Consider the following 8,742-nt stretch of genomic DNA (forward strand, 5'->3'; position numbering starts at 1 on the left):
TTATTTGCTTTTACTTTTTTAAAAAATTGAGGTAAATATATATCTGGTAAAATTCACTAACCGTAATTGCACAGTCTGATGAATTCTCATCTACGGATACACTCGTGGAACCAGTACTCAGATGAAGATGGAGTTCCAGCATACTAAGACTCAGTCACACTCCTCCCCCATCCTGATTCCCTGAGCTGTCAATACCATTGACCCCTGCTCCAGGTAACTACTCATTTGACTTTTATCTCTGTAGATGAGTTTTGCCTGTATTTGAATTTATGTATTCTTTTGTTCTAAATGCATGTATTTCCCTTCTCCTGTGCGTTGTTGCATGTAGTTGTTAAAGGTTGTTTTTTAAAGAAAATTAAACATCCTTAAGGCCATAGGGACACATTTTATATTATCAGAGTGATTTGGTAGATCTTGTCTTCTGGGGAAATCAAACAGATATATCGCTTAGAGGAAGCCAAATAGTGCTTGTGTGTTTACATATATAATACATAAAAAGACACAGAGTGTTGCATGCGAAGTTATATAAATCTTGGTCACTCAAGCTGTAATTATATTCATTTATTCCAGGTTCTAGTTATTTAGAGAGGTGAGGCTTCCTGGACTCTAATTTTAAAAATGTAATACATGGATTTGGAACAAAATTTAAAGGATACAACACAAAGGCTTGTATGCACGTATTAACAACAACATTATTCATAATAGCCTCAAACTGGAAACCACCCAAATGTCCATCACCTGATGAATGGATAAATGAATTGTGCTATATCCATGTTATGAGTTATTACTCAGCAATAAAAAGGAATGCAGTATTAATACATGCAATAATGTGGATGAATTTTAAACATATAACTAAACATAAAGGTCAAATGCTACATACTGTATAATTTCATTTTCATGACATTCTAGGAAATAGCAAACAGTCATGACAGAGTGTGGGTGAGTAGTTGACTAGGGCCCTGGTAGAGGAGGGGGTTGACCGAAAGAGCAAAACAGAATTTTTAGGATGCTAGAACTGTTGGATATCTTGATTGAGGGTTACATGATTACAGTATTATATACACTACCCAAGTTTATGCACTTAAAAATGGGTGAATTTTCAGTGTCTGAGATCTGTGGGTCAATATCATATTTTCTGACATTCATGTAATTGAATCTTGTAAAGAAATGAGAGATTTGAGCATAAGATTTTTTTTTTTTTTTTGACTTTTCTAGGGCTGCACTCTTGGCATATGGAGGTTTCCAGGCTAGGGGTCTAATCAGAGCTGTAGCCGCCAGCCTACACCACAGCCACAGCAACTCGGGATCTGAGCCATGTCTGCGACCTACACCACAGCTCATGGCAACACTGGATCCTTAACCCAGGGATGGAACCTGCAACCTCATGGTTCCTAGTCAGATTCATTTCCGCTGCACCAGGATGGGAACTCCAAAAATGGGTGAATTTTATTGTGTGTAAATTATACATCAATAAAGTTGAAAAAAATTCCAAGTGCACAAAAGGATATAAACAGTGAGAAGAAATTCTTCCTTCCTCACCTTTTTAGCTGCTTTGTCCCCTAGTCTATGTGTTCTTTCCCCAACCTTATTTAGCTTTTTGTAGATTTACATAGTGGGCCCTTTAATAGTTTGAAAATTGGGCTAATAATCTTGGAATTCAGGTGTCAGATTTTGAAAACAGATATCATAAAAACATTCCCAATATTATTTGGCCATATGCTCAGCAGAGTTGTCTGTTTCTTGGTGCCCCTTACTGAATGCTTGCTATGAACCAGCTACTTTGCAAGGCTTCTCTTTCTATTCTGACAACTCTCTGAAATGTATATGAATAGCCTTTTGTTGATAAATGAGGAAACCGAAACTTACCAATATTAGGTAACAAGGTTAACAGCTAGTAAGTCCACAGGTCACCCAGTTAGTAAGTGACAGAGCTAGGGTTCAAATCTAGGTTTGTCTCAGGCAGACACAAATTCCAGGCATGATCCATACTGCACTGAGCTATGCTGTCTTGATTTGGGAGGGAGGGGCGGAGGGAAGACCACTGGGTCAGCAGAGCAGCCAGTGTGATCTCCCTTCTGAGTCCTATAGTTGTTTTAGCCCCAAACTCAGCACAGTCTGCCTCCTCTACCTTGACTCCACACCCCTTCAAAGTCTTTGATTAATACTATTTCTCAAAATAGGAATATTCTTAACTGAGGCACTTTGCTATACAGCAGAAATTAACACAACACTGTGAATCACCTATACTTCAATAACTTCTTTTTTAAACGCAAAACAACAACAACAACAACAAAACCCCCAAAACAACCCTAGGAATATTTTTATTGTGTGAAATTTCGTGGGGCTTCATCTGTTTTCATCTTTGCTCTTATTCAATGGAAAGTAATTCTACTGTGGGAGATAAAGGTCTTCCTTATGTGTGAAATATATTTTTCAGTTCACATTAAAACTTTATCAAATATATTTTCCCCATTGCTCTGCAGCAGAAATAGGAGAAGGCTTAGTAGTGAAAAAGCCCTTCTGTTCCAAAGAGCACCTTCACCTTAAAATAGTAACCTCAAGGGACACAGGTAGGCAGACACGCTTATATTGGCCAAATGATCAGCAGCAAGAGTTTTTATCAAAACGAATACATCTTCTGAGCCCTACAGGTCATACCTGCTCTATTATAGTCTCTCTTCAGTTGAGTTTGGCAAAGACAAGATCAGGTATCAGCCCAGTATTGGAAATGACTTCAACTTGGAAAAGGAAGGCAGGCAATGAAACTGCTATTGCTCAAAACATTCCAGTGCTCTTTGAATTTCGTTTGTTTTGTGCTAAGCCATGCTCCCCCCTATCCTCTTCAGGCAGTGGTCTGGCCTGACTCCTAAAGCAATGTGCTACAATACAGTGTCAAACTCCAAGGAACTCATGTCATAATTTCTATAGCTAGTTGAGCATCCATTCGGAATGTGTTTTTGTTCGTCAGTGGGTGTGTGGGATAAGCAGACAGCTGGAATATTTTCTAAATGCAGAGTTAAATCTGTGCTGTCAAAGGGTCCCGGCAGCCCCATATTGTTGAGATTAGTTCCGCCAGCCTCTCCAGCTTCCACACTCTGTGAGCAGGGACAGTGGCACAATTACTGTCGTATCCTCAGTGCCTGAACTCTCTGCCCTGCACAGAGAAGGCACTCAACAATAAAGCAAGGCTGGAACAGACTGTAGAGCCATCTAATCCACCTTGGTGCCAGAGTGGAAGAACCCCCCTATACTGGCTGGGCAGGAATGGAAAATGGCTGAGTGAGGCTAGGAAAGTCTGGAGGGTGTTTGCCCCTTTCCAATGAGGCTGCGGCCACTTGGCTCATCTGATACATGCCATGTGGTCCCAGTGTTTCCAGATTTCAAGTTTTCAAGATTTTCTGAAGTCTAGATTTTTATGTGGAATTTCTAAATTTTAGAACACCATTTAGACAAAGTATTTGTCTGCCAACGATTAGACCTACAGGCTGCCAGTTTGGACCCCTTTTCTAAACATTTAAAGGACCTAAAAATTTATTTTGGTAAAGAACCAAAACTTAGTTTCATGAAATAACTTAAAAATAAATTTTAATCACATTTTCCTCAAATGGTAGTGCTCTGACTAAAATTGCATGGTACTAATAACTTACAAACTGGTGTGGCCCCAGCTGTCTAACGAATGCATTTTTCTCAGTGTCCTTCTCTTTCTTATCCTCAATTACTCTGGGGTGCTGTGAGACCCTTGGCTCTAGTTCCACCCTGGAGAGGTGATTGGCAGCCTAGGATCTATCTCAGGCCCAGTATGGCCCACATTAGATCTTTGTCCTGCTCTGTCAACCTCCCTTTCTCTACTGGCTCCTCCTTATCAGCATTTAAATATGCTCATGTCTCTCTAAACTTAAGGCCCTCTGCAATGCTCCCCATTTCTCTCCAGTTACTGTCCAATCTCTCTGCACCTGTTCACCATCAACCTTCTTGAACGATTGCCTGAACCTGCTGCCTCCACATCCTTCCTCTGCTGGCCCCTGAAATTTGGCATCCTTCACCATCACAGCTCTGAAATGAATTTTGCTAAAGTCATTGGAGACTGCCAATAATATTTCCCAACCCTCCTTGTCTTAATCTTTCAGCAGTATTTAACTTTTTTGACTGATTCTTCCTTCTTGAAACAGTTTTCTCTTGAGTTTCATGATTCCTCATTTACCTGGTTTTCCTTTGACTTCTCCTACTGCTCCTTCTTAGCCTCCCACAGATGCTTTTTCTTCTGGGGGCTGAGAGTTAGTTCTACCTGAAGCCCCTCCTCTTCTAACTCTGCACACCTCCACGGGTGATCTCAGCTCTCCTTATGGCTTATGCTGTGGCCAACGTGCTATAGACTCCGAAGGCTTTAGCACCAGCTCAGGATTCTCTCCTGAATCCCAGGGAGATTGTCCCACTCACTCAGGCACCTTTATCTCAACTTGTCCAGTCATGAAGTTCATATTCTTTATCCTCCAGCACTGCTCTTTCTCCTCTGGTTTTCAGTATTTCAGAGAATGCTACCCCTATCACATGGTGGCCTAGCAAGACTCCTGAATATCGTTCTTGACTCTCCTTCTCCCTAACACCCCACTCTAGGCACTTGGTCCTGCAGCTCTGTCTCCCAACCATCTTTGAGATCTGTCCCTTATACTCCATCCAGACAAGACTCTGGGCCAGGTCATCTTGACCTCTTGCCCAGATTATAGTAACAGCCTCTAAGTAGGTTCCCTGCCTCTGGTTTGTCTATCCCTCACCACCCCTCCTACCATGAGTTAAATTGTTGGTCTTTTCATTTTTTTCCCCCTTGCATATATCCTTACTTGCTAGGCTGGAAGCTTCCTGGGGTTAGGGCCCCATCCCTGTAGTTCACCACCAAATCCCTAATGTCTAGCAGAGCCTGGCATGTAGGCATTCAGTGAGGCCTAGAGGAATTAATAATAGATAAGGAATTGCTTCTGATCCCACTTTCTTCCTCTGGGACTTTGTTTCATTGATTTTTTTCTTTCTAGGATCTTTAGATTTTCTTCACTGATCCTTTTTCTCAGTTCGAAACCATACTCCAAACCTTCTCATCCCAAATCAAACACGTATAGAAAACCTTTTTTGGCATTCCGCTTTACTTAATATTAATCCTGTTTTCCTTCTACAAAGAGAGGCAGTTTAGCTTGAGGATTAGAAAGTTGGGGTCTTAAACCAGATTGCTTGGGGTTCGAATCCTGATGTTGCTACCCACTAGATTTGAGATCTTGGGTAAATTCCTTCACTTCTTTGTGCCTCAGTTTCCTCATCCATCAAATGGATGTGATAACACTATTTTCCTCAAGGAGTTGCTAGGGGGCTTAAGTGAGGTACCACTGTAAATGGTGCCTGGTTCTAGTAAGCACTCTATAAATATGAATCATTATTATTACAACACTGGATTCCTTAAAGTCATCTCCATTGATTGTTTCCACCATCTCCAACTTTCTGGAACCCCTTAATCCATTATAGCGTCTCCCTTGCAGCATTGTCTAATTCTCGCTCCACTTGATCTAGTTGAGGCAGAGGATTCTATTGACCATGTCCTCCATCCTACCCTTTCACAGCTCACTGTTCTCTTTTTCTTCCCATCTTTCTGGCACCCCTTCCCCAGGTCTCCTTCACTTATTCCTTCTCCTCTCTTGGCCCTAGAACTTTGTCCTCAGCCTTCTTCTCTTCTCACTCTTTCCATTGTCCCTGGGCAGTTTCATCCACTTCCATGGTTTACAAACAAGTCTTTGTTGACAAAAATTCTAAAATCATTATATTTACCCTAGACCTTTCTTCTGTACTACAGACCAGTATTGACAAGTGGCCATGAGACACATCCATCTGAAGGGTCAACAATGTTCAGTATCTGTAACTTCTAAGCACTCATTTCTCCTTCCTTATCTTGTAAGAGAATATGCAGTCCCTACATCACTACAAGCACAGATCCATTGCCAGTAGAGAAAGGGTAGGTTAACCAAAAGTGTCAAGGAAAAATTGCACCAGACACAATTAGGCAGGGAAGACTTTATTCAAGACTATTGCAATAGGAGAGAGAGACTAAACTCAACCCCACTGAAACAAATGGGGATAGTTTTTAAGTGCTGGGTTGAGCAGGTGGAAGAGTTCTGAAGATGTTGGAGGGAGGTTGGTCAATGCAGGTAGGCCATCAGTGTTTGCTAATTGGTGCTTAAGGAAGTTAGGCTCCCTCCCTTTCACAAAGATGGTAGATGAGGGTGTTATCTTTTTAGACAATTACATTTCAAAGGGATGGCTCCCAGATCCTTGAGAAAGACTTTCCTGAGTTGTAAAGTAGGCAAGAGACTGGGAGAAGATTTGTATGTCAAAGGCACAGAGGAAGAATGTGCAGTATAAGTTTTCTAAAGTAAATGCTCTTTGGAAAGGGAAGTCAGGGTCCTCTAGTTATAAGACCTGTCTAAAATTTACTCAATCTGAGGGGAATAATAAGGCCAACTTGGTCAAAAGCCAAACATCAACTGGAAAGTTTCCAGTTGGAGTGTTATGATGTGTTACCATCCAAGTTTGTTACAGTTTCTTAAAAAACAAAAACCAGTGATACTCAGGGTCTATGCCCTTTTCCAAACCACTTTCCTTTATTATAGAGGCTCTTTAACCAAAAGTAAAAAACCTGGTAGCAAAAGACTAGGATTCTACTAAAAGCCCTCTGTCCGATCCTCTCCTGGGTTAGTGAAACACTAAAGTCTCCCTTTTAGGAAAATGTGTTCTTTGCTCTATACAGGCAGTAGTATTTAAACTCACCCATTTTCTGCTTCCCATGACTTATCTTTATGGTGTGTGTGTGTGGGGGGGGGCTCATGGTGGCGTGAAGTTTAAGATTTAGGGTAATATTATTTTTTTCTCTTTTATTTTTATTTTGGCTGCACCCATGGCATATGGAAATTCCTGGGCTAAGGATGTAGTTAGAGCTGCAGCTGCGAGCTATGCCACAGTTGTGGCAATGCCAGATCCTTAACCCACAGTGCTGGGCTGAAGATCAAGCCTGTGCTGCTGCAGAGACAATGCCAGGTCCTTATACTGTGCCTAGGGTGGTATTATTGCAATGTTTAAAGGCATTAGTATCTCATGGTAGTTTTGATTTGCATTTCTCTAATAATCAGTGATGTTGAGCATTTTTTCATGTGCTTGTTGGCCATCTGTATATCTTCCTTGGAGAAATGTCTATTCAGATCTTTTGCCCATTTTTCAATTAGGTTGTTGGCTTTTTTGCTGTTGAGCTGTATAAGTTGTTTGTATATTCTAGAGATTAAGCCCTTGTCAGTTGCATCATTTGAAACTATTTTTTTCCCATTCTGTAAGTTATCTCTTTGTTTTCTTTTTGGTTTCCTTTGCTGTGCAAAAGTGTGTCAATTTGATTACGTCCCATTGGTTTATTTTTGCTTTGATTTCTGTTGCTTTGGGAGACTGACCTGAATGTCTATTGACAGATGATTTGATTAGGAAGACGTGGTATATATACACAATGGAATACTACTCAGCCATAAAAAGAACGACATAATGCCATTTGCAGCAACATGAATGGAACTAGAGACTCTCATCCTGAGTGAAGTAAGTCAGAAAGAGAAAGGCAAATACCATATGATATCACTTATACCTGGAATCTAATATATGGAACAAATGAACCTTTCCACAGAAGAGAAACTCATGGACTTGGAGAATAGACTTGTGGTTGCCAATGGGGAGGGGGAGGGAGTGGGATGGATTGGGAGCTCAGGGTTAATAGATGCAGACTGTTGCCTTTGGAATGGATTAGCAATGAGATCCTGCTGTGTAGCACTGAGAACTATGTCTGGTCACTTATGAGGGAGCATGATAATGTGAGAAAAAAGAATGTATACATGTATGTGTAACTGGGTCACCATGCTGTACAGTAGAAAATTGACAGAACACTGTAAACTAGCTATAATGAAAAAAAATAAAAATCATTATATATATAAAAATAAAGGCATTGGCTCTGATATCCTGGCTTTGCGAAGCTGTGTTTTTTGAGGCATGTATTTAACCTTTCTGCCTCAGTTACCTAATCTATAAAATGAAAGGATGGCTATTTACTTCCTAGGGATGCTATTAAAATCCTAGCACAGTACCTGGCACATAGCAAGTGCCAACAAATAATAATTAATATGATGAAAAGTTATTATGTGGCTTCAAAAGAAAATTTTGATGTAAAAATAAAGACGTGCCATTTCAAGTTTACTTTCTGCTTCATGGAAGGTAATACATTTTTCATTATATTTGTTCATTTGTGATTGGGTGGTACAATTAACATAATTATTTGGAGACCAGTTTTTCTGGTTGGTATTATCCAAATTTTACTTCTCTTCCAACTTAAGGAAACTTAATCAGGTGGACAGGCTAATAAAAATACAAGTTAAGGTCATTCTATATTGTCACTTGTTATCAAGGTTTAAGGTTGACTGTGTCTGAGGAGAACAATGACATTCAGATCCTGCTTACTGAGCAGAAACATTTCTGAGTCAGGAGGATTCCTTTGCCTCATAGCTCAAGGCTTAGATGAGATGAGGTGAAGGCATGGGAGGCTCTTCCTTTACCCCTTTTCACATCAGCCCAGGATTCTAGGGCTCTGGATAAGGGTAAGACTCTTATGGAGAACAGAACCCCTTTATTATTAAGGCCCAGAACAGTCTGGCATCAGCTGTCCTCTCCACGCCTCCTCTA

At 40.6% G+C, this 8,742-nt stretch overlaps 1 long non-coding RNA gene across 1 annotated transcript in view; it reads left to right on the top strand.

Moving 5' to 3' along the window:
• Positions 1 to 7,543, top strand: part of LOC106505137 — a 29,159-nt gene extending 21,616 nt beyond the window's left edge. The window contains exons 4-5 of the long non-coding RNA XR_001299249.2: positions 75 to 213; positions 7,491 to 7,543. This is a non-coding gene — a long non-coding RNA (uncharacterized LOC106505137). The remainder of the gene's footprint in view (positions 1 to 74; positions 214 to 7,490) is intronic.

This window comes from Sus scrofa, chromosome 10 (assembly GCF_000003025.6).
Source record: "Sus scrofa isolate TJ Tabasco breed Duroc chromosome 10, Sscrofa11.1, whole genome shotgun sequence".
Lineage (NCBI taxonomy): Eukaryota > Metazoa > Chordata > Mammalia > Artiodactyla > Suidae > Sus > Sus scrofa.